Raw genomic sequence first — 26,234 nt, forward strand, 5'->3', positions numbered from 1 at the left:
GTACCTCCCGCTAAAACTTAAGGGACCAGCTCAGCACTGGTTGAACAGTCTACCCGAAAACTCTATTGGCAGTTGGGAGAACCTGGAAGATGCCTTCCTTGAAAACTTCCAGGGCACCTATGTCTGACATCCGGATGCCGATGACTTAAGTCATATAATCCAATAGCCCGGAGAATCAGCCAGGAAATTCTGGACTCGGTTCTTAACTAAAAAGAACCAGACCATCGACTGTTCGGACGCCGAAGCCCTAGCGGCCTTTAAGCATAGCATCCATGACGAATGGCTTGCCCAACACCTCGGCCAAGAAAAGCCATAGTCCATGGATCCCTTACAACGCTTATGACCCACTTTTGTGCGGGCGAAGATAGCTGGCTAGCACGTAGCAGCAACAACTCAAGTAAACCTAGCACTTCTGAAGCCAGAGATAGCAACGGCAAGCCCCGACGCAACAGACACAAGCGTCAAAACAACGGTGACAACACCGAAGACACGGCTATCAACGCCGGATTCAGTGGCCCTAATCCCGGTTAGCGGAAGAAGCCATTCAAGAAAAGCAATCCGGGCCCGTCCAGCTTGGACCGAATACTCGATCGTCCATGTTAAATCCATGCACCCCCGATAAACCAGCCAACCATACCAACAGAGAATGTTGGGTTTTCAAACAAGCCGGCAAGTTAAATGCCGAAAACATGGATAAGGTGTCGCAAAGCAATGACGATGATGAGGAGCCCCGGCCACCAAACATAGGGGGACAGAAGAAGTTTCCTCCACAAGTCAAAACGGTGAACATGATATATGCTACCCATATCCCCAAGAGGGAGCAGAAGTGCGCACTCAGGGACGTCTACGCGATGGAGCCAGTCGCCCCAAAGTACAAGCCATGGTCGTCCTGTCCGATCACCTTTGATCGCAAGGACCATCCAACCAGTATCCAACATGGCAGTTCAGCCGCTCTGGTCCTTGACCCAATCATTGGCGGATTCCACCTTACGCGAGTCCTCATGGACGGCGGCAGCAGCCTGAACCTACTCCATCAGGACACAGTGCGCAAGATGGTTATCGATCCTTCAAGGATCAAGCCCACAAAAACCACCTTTAAAGATGCCATACCAGGTGTAGAGGCCTGCTGTACGGTCTCAATCACACTGGAATTGGTCTTCGGATCCCCGGATAATTTCTGAAGCAAAGAATTAATCTTCGACATCGTCCCCTTCCGCAATGGCTATCACGCACTGCTCGGACGAACCGCATTTGCTCGAGTCAATGCAGTGCCGCATTACGCTTATCTCAAGCTAAAGATGCCTGGACCACGCGGTGTTATAACATTCAATGGAAACACAAAAGGCTCCCTCCGTACCGAGGAGCAAAACACATCCATTGCACCAGAAGTATAGAGCGGCCTTCTTAGGCACAACCGCAATTTAGCGGCCAAGTGCCCGGACACTGTCAAATCAGTCCGAACTACTCTGCAGCAGGATGGCCCAGTTCATCCAGAGCTCTACTAGCAATTCATCCTCCATCCCAGTGCCAACCAAACAGCGGCACTTGCACTGTGCATACATAACTATGCACTCAAAATACCATGGGCGTAGACGAAGGCAAAGCTAGACCAGGGTCCACAATGCGGCTCAACCGCTCCAAGACCCGCATACTTTCACTATTTCTTTTCCTTTTAAGGTTCTTTTCTTCACCAGGCCTCTTTTCCTGATAACCTGATCATCGGACCTCTCAAGGGACGTATACACCAAAAAGGCAAGAAGCTTAGACATGCAAGGGAATTCTCGGGTGATCTCTGGTAATGATCGTTATACCTATTTTAAAACCCACACACGGCCTGCCCTTGGTCTTGGCATGTCAAATAGCCCTATTGCTTATTGCACTACTTGTACAAAGACGCTTTAAATCAGAGTATAATGAAACATCATTTGCGGCTCAATTCTTGCGACAACAACTTATTGCTTAATGTTTCCTTTCTTGATATTCTAATTAATTGCACACGTACAATCTGGTATGCTTTAATTTGCTAGGGGCTTCATTACGCCCCATAATACAGCAAGAAAGTCCGAACACCTTTACGATAGCTCGGCACCCCGAATTGTAGCATTATATGCATCGGCTCCGAATCATGTCTTGGGTCAATAGTTGGATTGCCCGGCTCCTGTGCTTGCTACCCTGCATTCTGCTATATCGGCTAGGGTAGTAAAGGGAGAACTATTGGGGTTGTGTCCTGGTTCTTCCAGACGAGCACCTCAGTAGAGAAAGCCGAAAACTGACTGTCATGATGCAGCAAGAGCTGGTCAGCTATTCAAGAGGTTCCAAAATCTTTAATGATTTATTCCACATTATGTGATATTTATGCATCATACGATGAATCGATTTCTATCTGATTAGGCATGTATAGCGCCCCAAAGTTCGGTCTTCCGACCATCAGGGGCTACGCCCAATTTTTCATCAAACTCCTATGGCTAAGTGAGAATGATAAAGCCGAATAGTCTGATTGCCTGTTCGTTGCGCTAAACAGCTCCTTAAAGGACCAAAAACTTGGATAAAGAGTGTTTAGATTTATCCCGAACACCCCCGTACTACCTACGTGGGTGCAAAAACCGACGACTGGCAATTCTCAGATTTAATTAAAAAGCCGCACAAGAGGTGAAGTTTTTAAATAAACAATATATTACATAACTGGTCTGCGTCATATTACAGGACAGGATAAACACAAGTGTATTCATGGGAATATGATATCTTTAGCACATTGCTCCACCACAAGGCGGAATCCCTCCATGACACTATCATAGTACATCTCGGGCTTGCGGTGCTCCTTTCCCACTGGCGGTCCTTCGGTCATCAACTTAGTGGCGTCCATCTTTGCCAAGTGCGTCTTGGCGCGGGCGAATGCCATCCATGCATCTTCAATGCAGACCGACCGCTTGATGGCATCAAGCCGAGTACAGCCACTAACTAGCCGCTTCATGAGTCCGAAGTAGCTGCTAGGAATGGCTTCGGCGGGCCATAGTCGGATTATCAAATCCTTCATGGCTAGTTCGGCCGCCTTATGCAGCTTGACCAGTTGCTTCAGCTCGTCGGTAAAGGGCACCGGATGTTCTGGCGCAAGGTATTGCGACCAGAACAGCTTCTCCATAGAGCTCCCCTTTTCGGCTCGATAGAATTCCGCAGCATCTGACACGCTGCACGGCAGATCCAAAAACGCCCCTGGAGAGCTCCCAATCCGGGTAAGTAAAAGGAACCTTTCCTTCACATATTTCCTCTACATTATAAAAGCCTTACTCGCCGTGATCTTCTTGGCCGCCTGGATTTCCTGGAGGGCGCCCTAGGCTTTGGCTCGGCCATCTTGTGCGCTCTGGCAGGCCTTGGCAAGTTCAGACTCTTGCTCCTTAAATTCACGCTCCAAGGACTCGCACCTCTTGACTGTGTCATGGAGCTCTTGCTAGATCTCATTGACCCGGGCCTCATGATTTTCCCGTGCGGCCTGCTCCTTGGCCGCTTTGTCCTCGGCCTCGGCTAGCGCCTTCTTGAGGGCCACCACTTCGATTGTGGCCCCTAACAAATATTATGACACTTCAGTCAGAACAAATCGTTCGTCATATACGAATTTAGATATGGTTCAGTACATACCTTTGCTTTCTTCTAGTTGCTCCTTCACGCGGCCGAGCTCTTCTTTGGCCCGCTCCAGGCTCTATTTTAGTCCGGAGACTTCCGCAGTATGCGAGGAAGCAGCCAGCAGCAACGCCTGCTTATTTACATAGATATTTTAGATTAGACTCCTACGAAATTTATTTGATCCTTTGTTCGGCTTTTCTTTCCGAACACTGGAGAGAGTATCAGGGGCTATTGTCTATACCGTAACATTCTTTTTAAAAGTTGCATTGCTTACCTCAAAGCCTGTTAGAAGGCTCGTGCATTCTTAGGTCAGTCCGATTTTCACGAACTAGATCCTCTCAATCATGATAACCATGAGGGTACGGTGTTCTTCCACAATGGAAGCGCCTCACAGCGCTACCAACAAATTGTCCGGTGCCTCCGGATGGGCGGAGGTCATGGTGGGACAGGCATGCCCCCTTCCTTCAAGGGCTGCTTACCCGATTCTGGAGTCGCACGGGTCTCCGAAATAGTATTCGGTTGAGGGACAGATTGGATATGGCCCCACCATTAGTCTCCATGGGGGCTTGCTCCCCCATGTGTCCGGCAACCGAGGCTTCACCCTCCGATGCCTCCCTGACGGCCTCCGGTTTCTCTCACGGACTTGGGATCCTTCGGGACAATGCCTCGACGTCACCCGTATCCTTGGGAGAGGAGGCCGAGGGAATGGTCCCACTGTCCATTGCGTCCGGGTCCAGCGCGTTCTCTGAAGATAAGGACCGCTCGACGTGGGACCGAGCCAGACTGCAAGTACATGATTAAAACATGACAAAACAATAAAATAGAAAGGCCGGATATATAAACGTGTCCGAATACTTACGACTTGGCCAGGGGCTTGTCCCTAGGTTGCCATTCTGAGCTAATGTCGGTGGCTGCGGTAGTGTTGTCCAGAAGGGAAGCTTTCCCCTTCTTGGATGCTTCGGCCTCCAGATGCATGGAGGCCGTCCTTTTCTGTCTCCCCCCTGCAGGGGGGGATTGACTTTCTTCCTCCTCCTCTTCCTTGTCGTCTTCGGTGGAGGAGTGAGCCTCGACGTCTTCGGACGCCGCATCCGAATTGCCCTTGCGGCGGAGACCACCTCGGGTCTCCTTGGCCTTCTTCTTGGCCTTCTTCTCCGGCACCTCATAAGGCACCGGAAATAGCATCTTTGTCAGAAGTGGGGTCTCTGGGCCTTCGGGCAATGGAGCCGGACAGTTAATCCGCTCCGCTATCTCTATCCAGGCCTGAATAAATTGATGGGGAAGCTTAGACTCTTTCCTCAAATATGCCAGTAAAAGGAATACCTTGAAAACATGTAAGAACTTATCGGATTAGCCTGGCATTTTGAGCTAAGCCCACGATCCTCGTTTATGGGCGGTGGTGTCTCGCTGGCCTTAAAAAGCACCTTCCAAATGTCTTCGTGTGTTGTGCCGAAGAGCTCTAGTAGCGTCTGGTGCTCGGCCGGATCGAACTTCCACAAATTGCAAGTCCGATGTTGGCACGGAAGGATCTGGCAAATGAGCATAACTTGTATCACATTGATGAGCTTGATTCTCTTGTTTATCATGTCCTGGATGCACGTCTGGAGCCCAGTCAGCTTCTCCAAAGAGCCGCAGGCCAGGCCCTTCACTTGCCACCAAGTTGGTGTCGCGCAGCTCGGTGATGTAGAACCACCCCGACTGTCACCCCTTTACCATCTCCACAAAGGAGCCTTCAGGCTAGGTGACATTGGGCATCTTGCCACCATGGTGCCTCCACACTCCGCTTGCTGACCACTCACAACCTTTGGCTTCACATTGAAAGTCTTCGGCCATAATCCAAAATGAGATGGGATGCGGAGGAAGGCCTCGCACATGACGATAAATGCTGATATGTTGAGGATGGAGTTGGGGGCAGATCATGGAAGTCCAGCCCGTAATAATGCATCAGTCCGCGGACAAATGGGTGGAGGGGAAAACCCAGCCCATGGACATAGTGAGATACGAACACTACCCTTTCCTGGGGCTTTGGGGTGGGGACAATTTGTCCCTTGGCCAGAAGCCGATGGGAGACCTCCTTGGCTAGGTACCCAGCCTCCCGGAGCTTCTTGATGTCCTCCTTAACAGAGGAGGCCGTCCACTGCTCCGGATCTGGACATGTTCGGAATGCTTTTTTGGGCGGAGAAGGCGAAAGCTTGGGCGCTGGAGCTCGAGAGTGGATGAGCAGAGGAAGGAGAAGGTGTGGGTGAAAGAGGGGAATCCTTATCCCTTTATAAAGGCAGTGTAACAGCCCCAAAATTGGGTTATCAATTTTTGTGTTGTTATTTCTTCCTGGCACTCATTTTCAAAATCTTTCTCCTGAGTTTGTTGGATGACTTTTAGAATTCTTGTCATTTCCAACATTTCAAACCTTGCTCATGTCTTTTTCAGTGGGCAAGACCTCAGTTGCATCATCTTAAACCCTCTCAAACCCTAGTTCCAAATTTTTGGGGATTTGAATATGCCCTTTGTGATTTCAAAGGGGTTATCATTTTCCTTGATCTGTTGATCATCCCATCTGTTCCTAGAGACCCTCCTATCCTTTTCAATCTTGGATATACAAAAATATTGCCAAGTCCCATGCAATATTTTTTAATTATGATTTCCTTTTCTTGCCTTTCTAAGGAATAAAATCCGAAGGCATACCTAGACATCTCCTAAATTCATGTGAATTGGTGGAGTTGATAATTATGCCTAATCCAAGCTCTGGCAATCATATTGGCCATAGTTAAATAAGGAAAATTGTCTTTCCCTATTTAATACCAATATTGCATTTCTGCCATTTTCTAAAGGAACTATTATTTTTATAGAATGGAAAATGCTCACATAAATTGTGGAGCTTGTACTAGTTATATAATCACTAGTTCCATCATCATCTCATGTTCCACAGATCAAAAATTGGGCACATGATCCAATGCAGGTTTCTGCCTTCTCTATAATTTTGCAAAGGAAGTGCTTTATTCCTAATTCCATTTGAGCTGCAATTTGGCAGGGTGATTAATATTGATAAATCACCCATGAATGCCAAAGATGAGCTCAATACAATCATCCTAGGTCCCTGTGCAATTTTCCAAAGTTTCTGACCAGATTAATATTTTGTGAAGGAAGTACCTTCATATAGTTTCCAAATGGGATGAAACTTTGCAATATTCTCAAGTATCCCACATCATTAGTCTCTACCCAAATTTAGATAATTTCATTGATCTATATGAGCACAAGAGGAGTTCTTATTTTCTGCCCATATTTTCAGGTTGTGAAGCAAGTATATTTTATCTTGCTCCATTATGGCAGAAAATATTCCCAAGAATTCTCCTATCCATATAACCCACCTACCCAAGAGTTTGGCTCGTTTCATGTAGCCAATATTTTCCTAGAATTTTCCCAAGTTTCTGGTCCAAAGTGATGCTTGTGAAGAAAGTACCAATTTGGTGAGTCCATTTGGTGTGATCTTTTTACAGCATCTACTTATGACCAAATCATTAGGATTTGCCAAGTTATAGGTCAATCCATCACTTCTAGTGAGTGCTTCATCATCATTTGATTTCTGGACATATTTAGCAGTTGCACTGCAACTATGCTAAATATTTACCCTAATGACCCCAAAACTCCTAGGACCGTAGTCCTTTCTACCCTAAGCCTCCAAAACATCAAGTTTACCGTTTACCCTCTCTAGTTTTATCTCCAGCATGTTGCCAAGTTTGCAACAGTAAACTTGTGGAGCATGGTTTACTCATATCCATTTGTCACTGTCCAAACCTTTACCGTGGTAACAATCTATCTTCGAAGGAGTACGCGGTAGACATGATTTAACCTCAGCAAAATCTCCAGAGCGTGCCATGCCAGTGGTGACCACGAGTGCAGCCAGCCAAAACGGTGGTCTAGCCACTGTTGGCCTCGGCACCGTTGCTCCAGCTGGTTTTGGCTCGACCCCGCATGTCCAGTAGCTCCCCCTCGTCGTTGTCGTTCGCCTGGACCGGGTTGCCCCTCCGTTTTCTTCTTCGACGAGCCGTGCCAAAGGCCGAGCAGTGCTCCCATGGCCATCGTCGCTTTCCTCCCTGGTGTCCTCTTCCTCCTCTCATCCGCGAGCGCCCCTCGTCTCCGTGAGCCTCTGCAGCTTGGCTGCACCCTCCTCGTCTCCTTCCCGCTGCTCCTCGTGAGCCTTGGCCGTGACTGCCAACGGTTGCACCGTCGCTGACGCGCGGACTCGTCGCCCACCGCGTGCCACCTTGCCCCCTCCTTCCTGAAGCTCTCCCCGAGGCTATAAGTAGCCCTCCTGAGCCCTCTCGCAGTCCCAAAGCCTCCCGCAACTCTCTCCCCCTTGCCTCGGAGCCTCTCCATCCCTTCCCCATCGCCATGGCCCCGCCACTGCCTGCTCAAATTCGAGCAATGGCAGGCGTGCCTCTCTCTCTCTCCTCCACCAGCAACCTCCCCAGAGCACATAGACTCTCCCCATCCTCTCCTCTTGCCGCCGGAGTGCCTGAGTGGCCTCGTTCCCGAGAGAAGCCACCGCCCGCCCATTCTTCTATCGTCTTGAGCTGTGGCAGCCCTGCGCATCCCCGGTGAGTGCCCCTCGTCTGAACGGGTGCGATACTCCGCCCTGGACTCGTCGGTGGCCTCGCCTCGGTCGATGGCAGCTGGAGAACGTTGACCTGGTCGGGAGAACGAGGAGAAGAAGACGACCGAGTCAGCCCCTCCCCTCAACCCCACCTGGGAGTGACCCAGGGGCGTTGACCTAGTCCTGCCAGCGTGGATAAGTGGCTGGGCCCCACCCTTCGCGCGACCCCACCTGCCATTGACCAGAGCCGCCCAGTCAGCCCCAGCCGACCGAAGTGTTTAAATTGTGAACGTTTGCTGTTTAGTGCATTTTCTACCTAAAAAGTGAACGGCCACAACTTTGCGCTCGTAACTCCGATTGAGGTAAATCCAACGCCCACGTCTTCGTCTCATCGAGCCTATTCCGTTCCCGGCATTTTCACTATGGTTTGACATATTGAAAATCACCACTTTGCCCTTGTCCGTAAACAACCCCCTCCGAGAGAGAATTGTTTCCGGAAAAATTTTCCGTGATCGTTCCCCACTTCTTCCCGGAGTATTTTTCGACCCCCACGCAAGCCAACCTCTTATCATGAGCCCCGAACTTGCATGTTGACTTTGCTTGCACCTTATGTGTGTGTAGTTGCAGTTATTTCTTCTCGTTTTCATCTGCAGTTATTCCGTTATGCTAACCATGCATGCTCGCATGCTATATTTTGCTATGATAATTAGAATATTGTTATTGATGATGCCATGTCACTACTCTAATTTATTTTCATGTCATTGTTATAAAATTCTATGATGATGGTAATGCACCGTGGATATGTTAGTACTTGGTATTGTCATGTTCTTTATGCTGTAAGTGTTCACTTGAGAAGTTCGATGCGTTGTTAAAGCATTTGTATGATGTATGCTCATTGTTGCATTCATGGTCATGATGATGGAGAAGGAATTAAAATGACTTAATAATAACAAACCTCCTCTGTCGTCGATGGGATCTAGTCATAGTGCTGCCAAATCGAACTTTTTCCAGTGCAACCACATTTGCCGGTATGGGACGGCCCTAATGCGGTCTATTGTTGTGCCTCTTGCCGGTGCCTCTAACGAGGGAAGGTTATGGGCACGCGCTACCCTGATCAGGTAGGCGGACATAAGCCTTGTGTGCCCGGTTTTGATTTGATTTTGCGTGAGGGTCCCAGAGTGGATCGGGCCACGATGGTGGTCGTTGTGTCTTGAGGTAGACACGGGGCCACCCATGACTTAGCCCAGAGGGGACTGAGTCGGAGTGCCCGGGAGAATGTCATGGCAGTAGACCGGTTTTGTCGGAACACCGTTGGTCCACCCGAATGGGAGTGCGAGGCCATGGGTTCTGTGGTGTGGGTACAGTGCGCTACATCTGCATAGTGTATTTAAACTATCGATAGCCGCGTCCTCGGTCATGGGCATAAGTTCGTAGTAGGGTACACTATCGGGTCTTGCTCAAAATGGAGGATAAACTGGAAATAATTAAGCTGATTAATGTGGTTGTGATCACTGCAAGGATCATAGGCCAGTTATTGGTCGGGTTGTGATCGCCGTAAGGATCACGGGCCAGTTATTGGTCGGGTTGTGATCGCCGCAAGGATCATGGGCCAGTTATTGGTCGGGTTGTGATCGCCGTAAGGATCACGGGCCTTTTGTTGGTCGGGTTGTGATCGTCGTAAGGATCACGGGCTAGCTCCTAGGGTTTGGCCATTACGATCTCGTGTAGATCAACTCTTGTAATACTCATATCATCAAGATCAATCAAGTAGGAAGTAGGGTATTACCTCAATAGAGAGGGCCCGAACCTGGGTAAACATGGATTCCCCCGCCTCCTATTACCATTAGCCTTAGACGCACAGTTCAGGACCCCCTACCAGAGATCCACCGGTTTTGACACCGACACTGGCCTCGTGCTTTTCACGAGCGGCCTACTCCTTGGCCGCCTTCTACTCGGCCTTGGCTAGCGCCTTCTTGAGAGCTTCGACCTCGGTCGCCGCTCCTAATAAATATCATGACATTTTTTAGTCAAAACAAATTATTCATCATTATTGAATATAGACAAGAAATACCTTGATTATCCTCCAGCTATTTCTTCACGCGGCCGAGCTCTTGCTCGGTCCACTCCAGACTCTACTTCAGTCCAGAGACCTCGGTAGCATGGGAGGTCGCAGCCAGTAACGACGCCTGCTTATTCACATAGACATTTCATAGTTAGTCTTCTACGAAACTTATTTGATCCTCTGTCCGGTTTTTCTTTTCGGACACCGGAGAGTGTACCAGGGGCTACTGTCTATACTGTGACATTCTTTTTATATACATTTGCATTGCTTACCTCAAAGCTTGTTAGAAGTCTTGTGCAGGCTTCGGTCAGACCGCTTTTCGCCAACTGAATCTTCTCAATCACCGCACCCATAAGGGTACGGTGTTCTTCAACAATGGAAGCGCCTTGCGGCGCATCTAGCAAAGTATCCAGTGCCTCTGGATGGAAAGAGGTCACCGGTGGAATAGGCACCCCCCTTCCTTTGAAGGAAGTTGCTCGCCTGATTCCGGAGCCGTTTGGGTCTCTGGAATTGTATTCAGCTGGGGGCCAAACTTGATATGGCCCCCATCATCTGTATCCACGGTGGTTTGCTCCCCCAGATGTCTGGCTGGCGAGGGTTTGCCCTCTGGCGCCGCCTCGACAGTCTCTTGAGTCTCTCCATGGCCTGAGACCCTTTGAGACGACACCACGGTGTTGTCCATGGCGTTGGGAGAGGAGGCCGCCGGAATGGTCCCGCTATCCATCACCTCCGGGTCCAGTTAATCCTCCGATGAGGATCGCTCAAGGTTGGACCGAGCCGGACTGCAAAATACGTGATTCAACATGTTAATACTATAAAGTAGTGAGGCCGGATATATGAATGTGTTCGGGTTTGTTAGTACTCACGATTTGGCCAGGGGCTTGACCCTGGGACTCCACTCCGAGCTGTTGTCGGAAGCCGCGGCGGAGTCGTCCGGAAAGGAAGCTTTCCCCTTCTTAGACGCTTCGACGTCCAAACGCATGGAGGCCGTCCTCTTCTTTCTCCCCCTTGCAGGGGGGAATGGCGTTCTTGTTCTTCCTCCTCTTCTTCCTCGTCGTCCTCGGTGGCGGAGGAGTGAGCCTCGGCGTCTTCGGACGTCACGTCCGAAGTGCCCTTGCAGCGGAGACCGCCCCTGGTCTCATTGGCCTCCTTCTTGGCCTTCTTCTTCGGCGCCTTATAAGGCGCCGGAACCAGCATCTTCGTCATAAGTGGGCCTGCTGGGTCTTCGGGTAGTGGAGCCGGACAGTGAATCTGCTCCACCGTCTTTGTCCATCCTTGAGAGAATTAGTAGGGAAGGTGAGGCCTTTTCCTCAAGTATGCGAGGAAAGGATATACCTTGAAAACATGTAAAGACTTACCGAACTAGCGGGACGGGTCAATTTGTGCCCACGATCCTCGGACGTGTCCGACCACGTCTTGCTGGGCTTGAATAGCACCTTCCAGATGTCTTCGTATGTTGTGCCGAAGAACTCCAGTAGGGTTTGGTGCTTGGCCGGATCGAACTCCCATAGATGGCAAGTTTGGCTTTTGCATGGAAGGATCCAGCGAACTAGCATCACATGGATCACATTGACAATCTTGATGTTCTTGTCCACCATGTTCTTGATACGCGCCTGGAGCGCCGTCAGCTCGTCTGACAAAGACCAGTCCAGGCCCTTCTCGGGCCAGGAGGTGAGCCGCACTAGAGCTCCAGATCAAAATTCGGGAGCTGCGACCCAAGTGGGGTCGCGTGGCTCAGTGACGTAGAACCACTGTTGTTGCCACCCTTTGACGGACTCGTTAAACGTACCTGATGGCCATGTAACGTTGCGCATCTTGCTCACCATGGCGCCTCCGCACTCGGCGTGTTCGCCGCCCACCACCTTTGGCTTCACATTCAATGTTTTTAACCATAGTCCAAAGTGTGGAGGGATGCGGAGGAAGGCCTCACACGCGATGAATGTCGAGATGTTGAGGAAAGAATTTGGGGATAGATCATGGAAATCTAACTCGTAATAGTACATGAATCCGCAGACGAATGGGTGGAGAGGAAATCCCAGCCCACGGACAAAGTGAGGGAGGAATACGACCCAATCATGGGGCTCCGGAGTGGGGACGATCTGTCCCTCGGCTGGGAGTCGGTGGGCGGTTTTCTTGGCCAGATACCCGGCCTCCCGGAGCTTTGTAATGTCCTTCTCCTTGACGGAGGAGACCATCCACTTGCTCTGTGCTCCGGATCTGTACATGGCTGGAGTGCTTTTTGGGGGCGGAAGAGATGAGAACTTGGGTGCTAGAGCTCGAGAATGGGGGAGGCAGAGAGAAAGAAGGCATGGGTGAAAGAGGTGGATCCTTATCTCTTTATAAAGGCAATAAATATCAAGCGCCTCCCCACTTGCCCTAAAAACTCACTTACCCCCGAGGGCCGTGCAAACAGTACGGTGGGATTACCCATGCCCGTATTGATGAGAATCCCGCAATAAGGGGACACGATCTCTGCTTTGACAAGACATGCCAATAAAACCGTATCTCGAAATATGAAGCGGTGGGCTAAACACGGTTCGAATAATGACCGGGCAGCGACATGATGTCATGCTACAAAAAGATGTCAGCAGATTGGACTCGTGAAGTATTATACTCTCTACGGTTGTATGTGGTATTTGTTTTGCGGAGCCGAACACGTTTCTTGTGTTCGAAGGAAGATTTGGAGTATTCGGAGGAGGAACCCACCTTGCAATGTCGAAGACAATCTGTGTGCCGGGCACCTCGTCATTGAAGCCTGGTTCAGGGGCTACTTAGGAAGTCCCGGATTAAGGGGTCCTCAGACAGCCGGACTATTGATGTAAGTCGGACTGTTGGGCTATGAAGATACAAGATAGAAGACTTCGTCCCGTGTCTGGATGGAACTCTCCTTGGTGTGGAAGGCAAGCTTGGCGATCAGATATGAAGATTCCTTTCTCTGTAACCGACTTTGTACAACCCTAGTCCCCTCTGGTGTCTATATAAACCGGAGGGCTTAGTCCTAGAGGCAGATATATACACAATCATAACCTCATAGGCTAGACTTCTAGGGTTTAGCCATTGCGATCTCGTGGTAGATAAACTCTTGTAGTACTCATATTCATCAAGATCAATCAAGCAGGAAGTAGGGTATTACCTTGATAGAGAGGGCCCAAACCTGGGTAAACATCGTGTCCCCCGCCTCCTTTTACCATCGACCTTAGATGCACAGTTCGGGACCCCCTACCCGAGATCCGCTGGTTTTGACACCGATACCGGCCACGGTTGGATGCGGGGTGTAGGACCTGAACTTGTCTCTGCAGGCCCGTCATCGGGGAGGCTAGCTGGTGGCCCTGCATAGTGGTGGCGTGCTCGTTCTGTGGGGGGTGCACGGTCCAGCGGAGGTATGGCTCGACCTTGGCATGCTGCATGGGAGTGGCTACACCGGGCGAAAGCCTGGCTGGCGCTGACAGGTCGGCAGTGAGTGAGGGAGTCTTGGATTAAGGGGTCCTCGGACAGCAGGACTATATATGGGCTGAACTGTTGGGCTATGAAGATACAAGATAGAAGACTTCATCCTGTGTCCGGATGGGACTCTCCTTTGCGCGGAAGGAAAGCTTGGTGATTCAGATATGTAGATTCCTTTCTCTGTAACCGACCTTGTGTAAACCTAGCCCCCTCCGGTGTCTATATAAACCGGAGGGTTTAGTCCGTAGGACAACAACAATCATAATCATAGGCTAGCTTCTAGGGTTTAGCCATTACGATCTCGTGGTAGATCAACTCTTGTAATACTCATATTCATCAAGATCAATCAAGCAAGAAGTAGGGTATTACCTCCATAGAGAGGGCCCGAACCTGGGTAAACACCGTGTCCCCCGCCTCCTGTTACCTTTAACCTGAGACACACAGTTCGGGACCCCCTACCCGAGATCCACAGGTTTTGACACTGACATTGGTGCTTTCATAGAGAGTTCCACTGTGTCGTCACCAGGAGGCTTGGTGGCTCCATCAATCATCTACAATAATGCAGTCCAGGAGGGATCTTCCTCCCCGGACAGATTTTCGTATTCGTCGGCTTCGCACTATGGGCCAACTCGCTTGGTCATCTAGAGCAGATCAATAGCTACGCCCCTGGCCATTAGGTCAGATTTGGAAGCCTAAATTTTGTGCCGATATCCGTGGAGACCTGATCTTCGACAGATTAGAGCCCCTAAATCTGTCACCATGACGAGCATGACCTAAATCTGTCATCTGGCAACACTCAGGAGATAGCGCCGGTAACCGCTCTGGCCCTAGATCCGGAAAAGATTGCATCATCTGAAGACGGGAAGCCTAACCCCGCCCCAGAAGCCATGGACTCAGTGGCGCTCAAGCCGCACACAGACCCAACATCAAGCTGGGCCTGTATCACCGGAACCTCGGACGTATCTCCGGCTATAGGTATCGGACCGCGTGCATCCGCATCCAACGAACCTGACTGGGCGCCGATCTTGGAGTTCAGATCCGCGGACATCTTCCAACACTCACCTCTAGGTGATGTGTTAAACTCATTAAAATCCCTCTCCTTGTCAAGAGATTCTCCGTCGAACTATGTCCGGCTCCAGTGGGAAGCAGACGACGAAGAACTTTGTTTCCCACCCACCACCCACTTGATAGCCACTGTCGATGACTTAACTGACATGCTTGATTTCGACTCCAAAGACATCGACGGTATGGACGATGATGCCAGAGAGGAACATGAAAACCACCGCCTACAGGGCGCTGGATAACCACCTCCTCATACGACATATACATGGTGGATACACCCAAAGAGAACAATGGCGATGACAAAAAATATCCAGTTGAGGATAAGCCTCCTGAGAAGCAGCCAAAGCACCGACGTCAGCGGCGCCACTCTAAACCACGCCATGGCAAAAACAACGATACCGACACAAGAGAAAATAACACAACAGATGATGCCGAAGACAATTAAGACCCCGTCGAGCCAACTTCCGAACAGGCCGAACGGGAAGACGGGCGAGCTAGCCCTGACGAACAGGCCATGAATGAAGATGCGGAGGACAGCAATTACATGCCGCTCTCCGAGGGCGAGGTGAGCCTCGATGACGAAGAATTCACCATGCCTGAGGAACCCATCGAACAAGAACGCTTTAAACACCGACTAATAGCCACTGCAAAGATCCTGAAGAAAAAGTAGCAGCAGCTTCAAGCTGATCAAGATCTGCTCAACGACAGATGGACCAAGGTCCTGGCAGCCAAGGAATACGACCATGAGCGCCCAACTAAAAGTTACCCGAAGCGCAAATTGCTACCTCAATTCGATGACGAGGCACTGGAGCCCGTCCTACCAGCGCATAATGCGGCTGACCGACCACCCCGTGGCCAGGATAAAGCGGCAACTCAGTCTGAACACCAGCCTCCACTACCTCGCCAGAAAAATAGGAACACAACAGCTCAGGGATACACACATGACCTGCGCTACGACATGGAAAACAGAGCAGGCCAGACCAGATCGACCTACGGATCACGGGGGTGCACCCCAATGCGCGACGACGGCCATCTTGCCGGATATGACAAACACAAACCTGTCCGGGCCAAATACCACAGACCATCTCCATCCGAGCTGTGTCACGACGTGGCCCGACATAGAGGCGCTGCACACCCCCTATGCTTCACTGATGAAGTAATGGAACATGAATTCCCAGAAGGTTTAAACCAGTAAACATTGAATAATATGATGGGACAATAGATCCCGCGGTATGGATTGAGGACTTTCTTCTCCATATTCATATGGCCCGCGGTGATGATCTCCACCCCATCAAGTCTCTCCCACTAAAACTCAAGGGACCAGCTCGGCACTGGTTGAACAGTCTGCCCGAAAACTCTATTGGTAGTTGGGAGAACCTGGAAGATGCCTTCCTTGACAACTTCCAAGGTACCTATGTCTGACATCCAGATGTCGACGACTTAAGTCATATAATCCAATAGCCCGGAGAGTCAGCCAGGAAATTCTGGACTCGGTTCTTAACTAAAAAGAACCAGATCGTCGACTGTCCGGATGCCAAGCCTTAGCGGCCTTTAAGCACAACATCCATGATGAATGGCTTGCCCGACACCTCGCCAAGAAAAGTCGAATTCCATGGCAGCCCTTATGACACTTATGACCCGCTTTTGTGCGGGCGAAGATAGCTGGCTAGCGCGTAGCAACAACAACTCAAGTAAACCTGGCACTTCTGAAGCCAGAGATAGCAACGGCAAGCCCCGACACAACAGACACACGCGTTGAAACAACAGCAACAATGCCAAAGACACGGCCGTTAACGCCAGGTTCAGTGGCTCTAAGTCCGATCGGCGAAAGAAGCCATTTAATAGAAACAATCCGGGCCCGTCCAGTTTGGATCGCATACTCGATCGTCCATGTCAAATCCACGGCAACCCCGATAAACCAGCCAATCATACCAACAGAGAATGTTGGGTTTTCAAACAGGCCGGCAAGTTAAATGCCGAAAACAAGGAGAAGGGGTCGCAAAGCAATGACGACAACGATGAGCCCCGGCCACCAAACACAGGGGGACAAAAGAAGTTCCTCCCCCCCCCCAAGTTAAAACGGTGAACATGATATATGCTACCCATATCCCCAAGAGGGAGCACAAGCACACACTCAGGGACGTCTACGCGATGGAGCCAGTCGCCCCAAAGTTCAACCCATGGTCCTCCTGTCCGATCACCTTTGATCGCAGGGACCATCTGACCAGTATCTGTCATGGCGGTTCAGCCGCACTGGTGCTCGACCAATCATTTATGGATTCCACCTTACACGAGTCCTCATGGACGGTGGAAGCAGCCTGAACCTTCTCTATCAGGATACAGTGCGCAAAATGGGTATCGATCCCTCAAGGATCAAGCCCACAAAAACCACCTATAAAGGTGTCATACCAGGTGTAGAGGCCTATTGTACGGGCTCAATCACACTAGAAGTGGTCTTCAGATCCCTAGCTAATTTCCGAAGCGACGAATTGATCTTCGATATCGTCCCCTTCCGCAGTGGCTATCATGCACGGCTCAGACGAACCGCATTTGCTCGATTAAATGCGGTACCACACTACGCTTACCTTAAGCTCAAGATGCCCGAACCACGTGATGTTATAACAGTCAATGGAAACACAGAATACTCCCTCCGTACCGAGGAGGACAACGCGGCCCTTGCAGCAGAAGTATAGAGCGGCCTTCTTAGGAATAATCGCAATTCAGCGGCCAATCCCCCGGACACTGTCAAACGAGTCCGAACTACTCTGTAGCAGGATGGTCCAGTTCGTCAAGAGCTATACTAGCAATCCGGCCTCCGTCCCAGTCCCGGCCAAATAGCGGCATTTGCACCACGCATACATAACTACGCACTCAAAATACCATGGGCATAGATGGAGGCACAACTAGACCAGGGTCCACAATGCGGCTCAACTGCTCCAGGACCCGCATACTTTCGCTATTTCTTTTTATTTTCAGGTTTCTTTCTCCCCCCGGGCCTCTTTTTCCTGATAACCTGATCATCGGACCTCTCAAGGGATGTATACACCAAGAAGGAAAGAATCTTAGACGTGCAAGGGAACTCTCAAGTGGTCTCTGCTAACAATCATTATACCTATTTTAAAACCTGCACACAGCCTGCCCTTGGTCACGGCATGTCAAATAGCCCTATTTCTTATTGCACTACTCGTACAAATATGCTTTAACGTATTAATCAGATTATAATGGAACATAGTTTGTGGCTCAATTCTTGCGACAACAACTTATTGCTTAATGTTTCCTTTTCTTGATATTCTAATCAACTGCACATATACAACCTGGTACGCTTTAATTCGCTAGGGGCTTCATTACGCCCCATAATACGGCAAGAAAGTTCGAACACTTCTAGTTATTCGGCACCCCGAATTGTAGCATTATATGCATCCGCTCCGAATCATGTCTTGGGTCAATAGTTGGGTTGGCCGGCTCATGTGCTTGCTACCCTACGTTCCGCTATATCATCTAGGGAAGTAAAGGGAGAACTACTGCGATTGTGTCCTGGTTCTTCCGGACGAGCACCTCAGTAGAGAAAGCCGAAACTGACTGTCATGATGCGGCGAGAGCTGGTCAGCTGTTCGAGAGGTTACAAATCTTTAGCGATTTTTTCTATATCAAGCGATGAATCAGTTTTTATCCGATTAGGCATGTATAGCGCCCCAAGTTCGGACTTCCGAACACGAGGGGATACGCCCAATTTTTCTCGTCAAACTCCTATGGCTAAGTGAGAATGATAAGGCCGAATAGTCTGATTTCCTAGTTCGTTGCGCTAAACACACTACTAGAAATACCACTACTAATGGCGCACCTAATATGGCCATTAATGGCGCATCACTGGTGCGCCATTGATAGCACGCCATTAGTAATTTTTACTAATGGCGCACCACCTGGTGCGCCACTAGTATCTGGTATACTAATGGCGCACCACCTGGTGCGCCATTAGTATACGCGAGGGTGCGCCATTAGTATGCCTCCCAGGGGGCATGTATACCCAGGTGCTTTGGCATACTAATGGCGCACCACCTCTGGATGCGCCATTAGTAACCGCAGCATACTAATGGCGCACCACCCGGTGATGCGCCATTAGTATGCACTGTCATACTAATGGCGCACTGTCGTGTGATGCGCCATTAGTATGAATATTAGGTTTTTTTTATTTTTTTATTTTCTGTTTTTTGCACAGGTTACAAAATGTATAATTTGACAAAATATAGACAGCACACATCAACAATAGATTCATCAAATACAATAGAAGATTAGTCTTTGAATACAATTCATCATATTAGTCTCCGAATACAATTCATCATATTAGTCTCCGAATTAAAAAGACCGAACAAAGATAGAACATTATATTACAAGTCTCGAGACCGCGAGTAGCGAGTTTGTCTTCGCATTACAAGTCGATATCGATCATCTAAACTACCATCACATAGAAGAGAGCTGCGGTCATCACGATGAGCATCATCACGATGAAACTCGTCTTCATCCGGTTCCTCCAACGCTCCCTCCCCTCTCCCGCTAGATAGCGGGCGTATCTAGATTCGGCCTCGGCCCTAGTGGTGTACCCTTTGTAACTGTTACCGCTGAATTGGTGAACCTGTCTCCGACACTCCTCCTAGTCATCATAGACTCCGGGAACCTTACCCTTGTACACGACATACGTCGGCATCGCTATGCACTAGCCAAACGAAACGTTAGTACCAATTCACAGACAATACATAAGCAATATATAATTATGCAACAGAACAATCGGAAGAGAAAAGCAAGACATTAATAGCATCGATTAGATCTAAGTTGAACGACTCTCGAAACCAAAGAGACATACTACAAGTTCATTAAAGTTTAATTACAACATGAGCCAATCGATGTTTCAGAACTAGACAACTCGACTCAAGGGACCGGAGCATGGATGAAGCCGCCGTCTATCATGGGAGTCATGAAAGAACGGGCGTTGTCATCCTGCATTTGTAGCATTGTGTCGATGTCACTGTTGGACGGTTGATTTCTGAGGTAGAACTGCCCCGAGGTACGAAGGACATCTTGATGGATGATTTCCGCAAACTCCGACTGGATGCGAAAGAATTCTTGTCGGAGGTCCGCGTCCTGGATTGCCGACACGCTCGCGGCCCAATCTTGGAGTTTACTCGGTAGCAGAAGTTGATGATGGTCCTGTACGATCGCTCGCATGTGATGGATGGCGTAGTAGGCACCCTTCTGACCGCCAGGCGGCTGCTTGACGCAGCAGAACGTCGTATTGTGGGAGAACACGTGCTTGCCGTACTTACGAATAGGCCTGGTGAAGGTGCCTCCAGATTGGGCGTAGCCGGGGAGAACATCATCAAGAACCTTCTTGACATTTGTGTAGTCTACGTTCGACTGACGGTCCGGGTCGAAATACGTGGCCATGGAATATTTGGGGCTTAGGAGGATGAGCGTGCGACGTGTGTCACTGCAGAAAACACGGAATGTTAAAAGAAAAACGATCGAAAAGTAAGAATTCATATGTTACGGGCCGGTTGAGGGTTGGACTTACTCGGGAAAGTAAGGCACGAGGAAGTTATCCTTATCTTGGTTTGCCAGAATGACGCCTTCGAGGTAAGAACTCGCGACTTGCCGGTCCCCAGCGCTGCCCAAGATCTTGGCACGCATGTAGAAGGGGTCGACTATCACGATGTCCGGGGTCTTGTCGCGAATGATCCGCATCTCCATACTTAGCGAAAATAGCCGAACGAAGGTGTAGTGCAGCGGATGAAGGTTAAACATAGCAAAGATGTCATCAAACCGCAGGACGATCGTACCCCCGATGTCGCCATCCACAAAGCCCTTGCCCTCTGGCACCTTGGCCACGAAAACCGGGTATGCCACATCCTTCTATCTGAGACGCCGCTTCTCCAAAGAAAGAACACTGTCGTGCAGACTCCGCATAGCACCGGTTGCAGCATTGAGCATATTTGGTGGTAGCATCGCCCTACCCGCCACATGCACCCTCCTCGAGATATCCTGCGGTGAAGGTGGCCCGTCCTGAGCACGGATCGTACTCGGTGCCGGCTGGCTCGCACCCTTCTTAGTCTTTCTTTTGCGTGCCTTCTTCTTCTCCTGTAATGGGACCGAGTTCTGCTCACAGACCGCCTTCTTGAGTGTGTTGGGGCTGATAATATTTCGCACCTCGCCTATCTGAGGCTCGGTGAAGTCGGCAGCTGGAGGCGTCTCCTGAGAGCTGAACGCCAGACGGCGCCTGTTGCAACTTGGCTTCTCCGCGGTACGAGCTAGATCACACACGTCTTTTGTTGGGTTTGGTTCTTGAGAAGGAGGCCCCATGAAGTCGCCATCGTACCCATGCTCGGCAAAGTACTGATCGACGTTGCCAAATGTATCATCGTCGTCGTCGTCGTCGTTCTGATCCTGTGCCATATGCATGTTTGGATCCAGTGGCATAGGGATGTCCGGCACCGTTACGGCGGTCTTGCCATGGGGCCGACTTGGCGCCGGCACGACTGGCGGTGTTGTCTTTGGGGTGGTGTCCCCCGCCCCCAAACGAATCTGGCTCTTCGGCCAAAGCAGGGGCCAGCTCAGGCAGGCGCTGAGGGTCATCACGTCATCATCGTCGGCCCCGACGGGTCGAATCGGAGGTAACAAGTCGTCGCAGCCTGGCAGCACCTGAACCAGTTGAACCCTAAACAAGTTGGGTGGCATCTGGGTACCGTGGAATAAGGGGTTGCCCGGTTGAACGATTTTGCCCTTGGCGACATCGACCAACTCGTTGTTCACGAAGTGGAGGAGAGTGCACGGAACGTCGACGGCGCCCTGCGAAAACATGTAGGGCGTCAGGGATGCCCAGTCAAAGGCAAGGAGATGAAGTCCTCGGCCGAGAGAGGCTTAATTAGTTACCGTGATGATGGCGTCGAGCTCGGCTAATGTCGAGGCACCGCCAACGGCGGGCGTGCAGTTGACGGAGCGGCCGCTTGCTGAAGAGGTGCCGGCCGGCGTACACCCGGGTGCATTAAGCTCCCGTGCCGGCGTCGGAGACACCAATGCCGCCTCCGCCGGAGGCACCAATGGCCCCGCCATCGCATTATGCGAGTTGCTGGCCGTGAAGCTAGGAATCGGGGGCGGCCCCTGTTGGCCGCCCGCAATCCACGCACTCAACCCCGAGATCAAGGTAGGCACAAGGGCGGTGATTGTCGCTCCGAGTCGTTGTTCCACTTGCTCTTGGACAATCTCCGGAATCCGCGCCACCTGTGCCTTGAGTTCTTGAACCTCTCGCGCCTAGCTTTCCGAGCTGGTCTTTTTCTCCTTCCGCACACCAGCGGTATAGTATGACCCCCATTTTGTCGACAAGCCTTTGCCGGCCACACGACCAGCTGACGTCGGCTTACTGAGCTTATCCTTGTTCTTCATTATATTCAACCCCCTATTTAGAGTGGTGTCCCAAGGGTTGCTCTGAGTCGACCCCGCGCTACTGCTTTCAGTCGCCTGTGGAAGGAATGTGAACCATTTAGAAATTCGGCTTCATTAATTAGAATGCAACCATATGGAGCTAATTACGCGGGGGTGTATTCCTTACCAGAACAAGCTCAAGCCGCCTGGTCTTCGGATCCGTGGTAAGCTCCTTTGTTTTCGGGTCCTTCTTGTACCGGGCCCTGACAAAGTTCCTGGTCTGCTTGTCACCGTATTTATTGAAGAGGGGCGGTAGGCCTTGCTCGGCACGGTCCGCCTCCTCCTTGTCCCATATAGGCTCCGCCACTCTGTAACCGCCGGGACCGAGTGTGTGTTCCCCTATGTTCAGCTCCCGCATTTGTTTCCCCCACTCACTTGATTGGGAGCTTGCGGTGCTCGAGCAATTGATCTTGAAGTCGTTGTAGTCATCTTCGGTGATCGAAGGATTTTTCTCCTTGATCTTCTCATAACTCTCACCTTTCTCGATCATTCTCTTCACATTGCTTTTCCAAGTAGACAGGGCCTTGCTCATCTTCGTGAGGGCAGCATTGTTCACTTTATTCCCTTTGAGGCTTGTGTTTTCGAATTCAGCGGGGAACTTGTATCGTTCGTGCAGCTTCGTGAAGAGGAGGTGGCGCAAATTCCCCCGGTCAGGATGCCTCAGGTTCTCGGTGTTGATCGAGACGGTGCTCCGGACAATGCACCTGAGCTGAAGCGAGTACCCCTTGACTATTCGTTCGGGCGCCGTTGGATTCCCGTTGGAGTCCACTTCAGTAACTTCCTCCTTGAGGGTGCGGAGCACGATCGGGCGCCGGTCCTTCCGTTGCCTCTTCGGCTGGCTGCTATCTGTGCGTGCGCCGCCATCATCAGTGGTGGCATCCTCGGCGGCACCATCAGTGGTGGCATCAGTGTGGTCATCCTCGGCGGCACCATCCGTGGTCTCAGGATCGGTGGGGAAGGCGGCGGCCTCATACAAGTGAGGTTATTCCTCCATCTCCTGGGACAGCTCCCAGAATGCCTTGCCGCCCGAACCCCCGGCCTCATCGTTGTGGGCCATGTTTCTCTCTAAATAGAAACAAAGTTTGGTCAAAAAGTTGGTTATTGTCAAGGAACAAGATCATGGTCTCATCATTTAGGGTTTGTCGACACCGAGGCATCCTAAAATCTAAGCTTTTATCATTGAGGGTTTTTCGACGCCAAGGCACCCTAAAAGCCTAACTTTTCATCATTTCAGTTTTTATCGACACCGAGGCACCCTAAAAGCCATGCATTAGTCACAAGTACGCCGGGGCACTTGATCCTACTTAATTAACTACTAAGATACCCCGGCCCATGCATTAGTCACAAGTACCCCATATGTCCTATTTTTAGCAAAGTCATGCTAAAATTCACGGAAAATTTCAGCCTGACCTTTGCTGAAAATAGGACATATGGAGTACCCAAATTTGCCGGAACGGAAGTTAATCGACATTCCGGCAAACTCAAGGGCCTCTCGGGGTACCTGCAAAATCATCACGACACGATGGTCGGAGACAAAACCCAGCAAAGTAGCAAAATCATCACAAATTGTTTTCTGTTAAAGATGATCATCATCTTTACAAGTCTTTCTCAATGTGATCACAAGTAATTCAGAGGCATCACAAGTAATTCAGAGCATCACAAGGCATTAGTAGTTCAGTACATGAACAAGTTTTACAAACCCAGATAAGAACAAGTGAATTCTAGTCCCATTGACACTCCTGGTTTTCTACAAACACCAAGTACTAGGGCACGCAAAAGTTCTGAAATTTGTGTGCCTAACTGAATTAACTGAATTTTCAGTAACCGAATAAACTGAATTTTCAAAACTGCAAGAATACAATCGAGAAAAATCCAACAGCACTAGAACTGAGCTGATTGACAGTAGTTTTGTTCACTGTTATGTTGGCCTAACTGGATGTTGGCTATCTTTTATAGTGTCTCTGTTACATGCCAGTTTGGTCATTGCTAACTTTTGATATGTTGTGTTTCTGACATATCAGAATCGGATATCCAAAAGAAGAAACAATATAATTTCTAACAAATCATTAGCCTGTTTGCTTCAAAAATAACAGTTCCTGTTGAGATTCCTGGGATCCAATCCCAACCAGTCCATTTGATTAAAATGACTGGATTACTGGAATGAGAATACCAAAAGAACAAGATTTAGTCTACAAAAAAAAGAAAGAATACAGCCAATCCCCATCACTGTTTTCCCCTCTGGTTCAAGCCTCTCACCATTTAAAGCAAAAATCTATATGGACCATCCATTCCTAGTTTGCATAAGTATCTAGTTTTAATTTACCTTCACAAGAGCACCAATAACACCCAAGCTGGTAAGCCTCAAGTACTCAAAAGGTCTTGTCTTGCTGGTAGTATTCAGGAATGGGTACAGGTACAGGGGGATGTGAGCTGCAAAGGAAAAAGAAGAAGACTTAATTATTAACCACTGCTAGTTAAGATTTACTTATTCTGTAAAGTCACCAAAATGAGGAAAGCTTTTTAACAATAAACAATGGAAATATTTAAGACTTGGCATAGAAACAGCAGCGCTCAGTACCATTCAAGAACGGGATCCTGGTCTCAGGGTGTGAAGCAACACACTGCAATTAAAAAAAAGTAAAATGAAATTGAGGGGCAGATGGCAAGCAAGCATGATATGAAAGCAGTAGTATTCTCAATCCACCACAAGGCCCACCAGGAGTGAGGGTTTCCTTTTCTTTCTCATGTAAAAGCATACCTGAAGAAGTGCAAGTGCATTGCAGACACGGTTTGATGCAACTGGCGACAAAGTAGGAGGTGAAAGTGAAGGGTAAATTGACACAATCTCCTGCATAAATTTTCAAAACAGCATGACAGACTGAATAAGGAAAATGTGCAGAACCATTAATAATTTCATATTGAAATAATCAATACACATGGACAACCACCCTTACTTAAATAACAAGAACTGCACAAGTACATATGTACTCTTGCCATTGCGACTGAATTTAGAACAGTGCAATAACTGTAACCTACCTGGAGCAGTGCAGCAACAGTGCCAAAGGAGTGCCACAGCAGTGGAGCAAGGTCTTGAAAAATCTCTCGTTTCTAAAAGAGGAAACTGAGAAACAGATTAGACAATGAATTTTCACCTCCTGCATCCCAGATTTGCAGCCACACTTTAAATGTTAAAGTAAAATAGCTCTATGTATCAACTGTCCAGTTTGGAATATTGTCTTTGGAAAGTTGATGTTTCACTAAGAAAAGAAGGGTCTGTCTAGGACACATTTATGTCACGTCTAACCTTGTGTCCACTATGTTTGTGGTGTATTTTTTTTTTGCCCCAACTTTTTTTTTTGTTCCTTGTTGCTGCGTTATTTGTGGGAGCTTAGATGTGACATCCTTAGAAAACATTTAGATGTGAATTAGACAAACTCAGAAAAGAATGACGATGCTTGCATTAGTGGCTCATACCATGGGTTCACACTTTTGGTAGATAAAGAAGTGACCGAAAAAAAAATACTATACTAAGTAAACTTCATCACTTATCTAGATAATCTGCAGAAGTAGAACAGATTGTTTCTAACCTATAAATGTCTTCCTATATAGTTTAAACTATTTAGATTTCCTAACACCACCTCCTGATAAGTTTGCAAAGTCATCAATAGGACAGGATTTCACAAAGTTCACACCCCCGCCCCCCTGTCCTTGAATAGGGTATCTCCACCAGATACTATAATTAAATGTGCACAGCCGAATACCCCTCCAGCCTACTCCAGCACAAAAATATTCATTGGAAGTTCACTTTTACCAAGAAACAAATACATCAGGAAGCAGGGGATATTAACAAAAATGCGCTTCTTGTGGTATTCACTCCTGAGAGATTGTATATGATAACTGCAGTATTTACCATTTTATTCAGGGGTACTATAACAGAAATGGGCACGTCTCTTGTTGTATTCAATCCTAACAGAACAACATATAAGATAA

At 49.2% G+C, this 26,234-nt stretch overlaps 1 long non-coding RNA gene across 1 annotated transcript; it reads right to left on the reverse strand.

The window, feature by feature from the left end:
• Nucleotides 1-24,565: 24,565 nt before the first annotated feature.
• LOC123094349 (uncharacterized) lies at nucleotides 24,566-25,361 on the reverse strand. The gene is made up of 4 exons (XR_006445808.1): nucleotides 25,281-25,361; nucleotides 25,003-25,092; nucleotides 24,823-24,865; nucleotides 24,566-24,674 (listed from the first exon to the last, which is right to left on the reverse strand). It is a non-coding gene; the product is annotated as an uncharacterized lncRNA (long non-coding RNA).
• Between the last annotated feature and the right edge of the window lie 873 nt (nucleotides 25,362-26,234).

This window comes from Triticum aestivum, chromosome 4B (genome assembly GCF_018294505.1).
Source record: "Triticum aestivum cultivar Chinese Spring chromosome 4B, IWGSC CS RefSeq v2.1, whole genome shotgun sequence".
Taxonomy (NCBI): Eukaryota; Viridiplantae; Streptophyta; class Magnoliopsida; order Poales; family Poaceae; genus Triticum; species Triticum aestivum.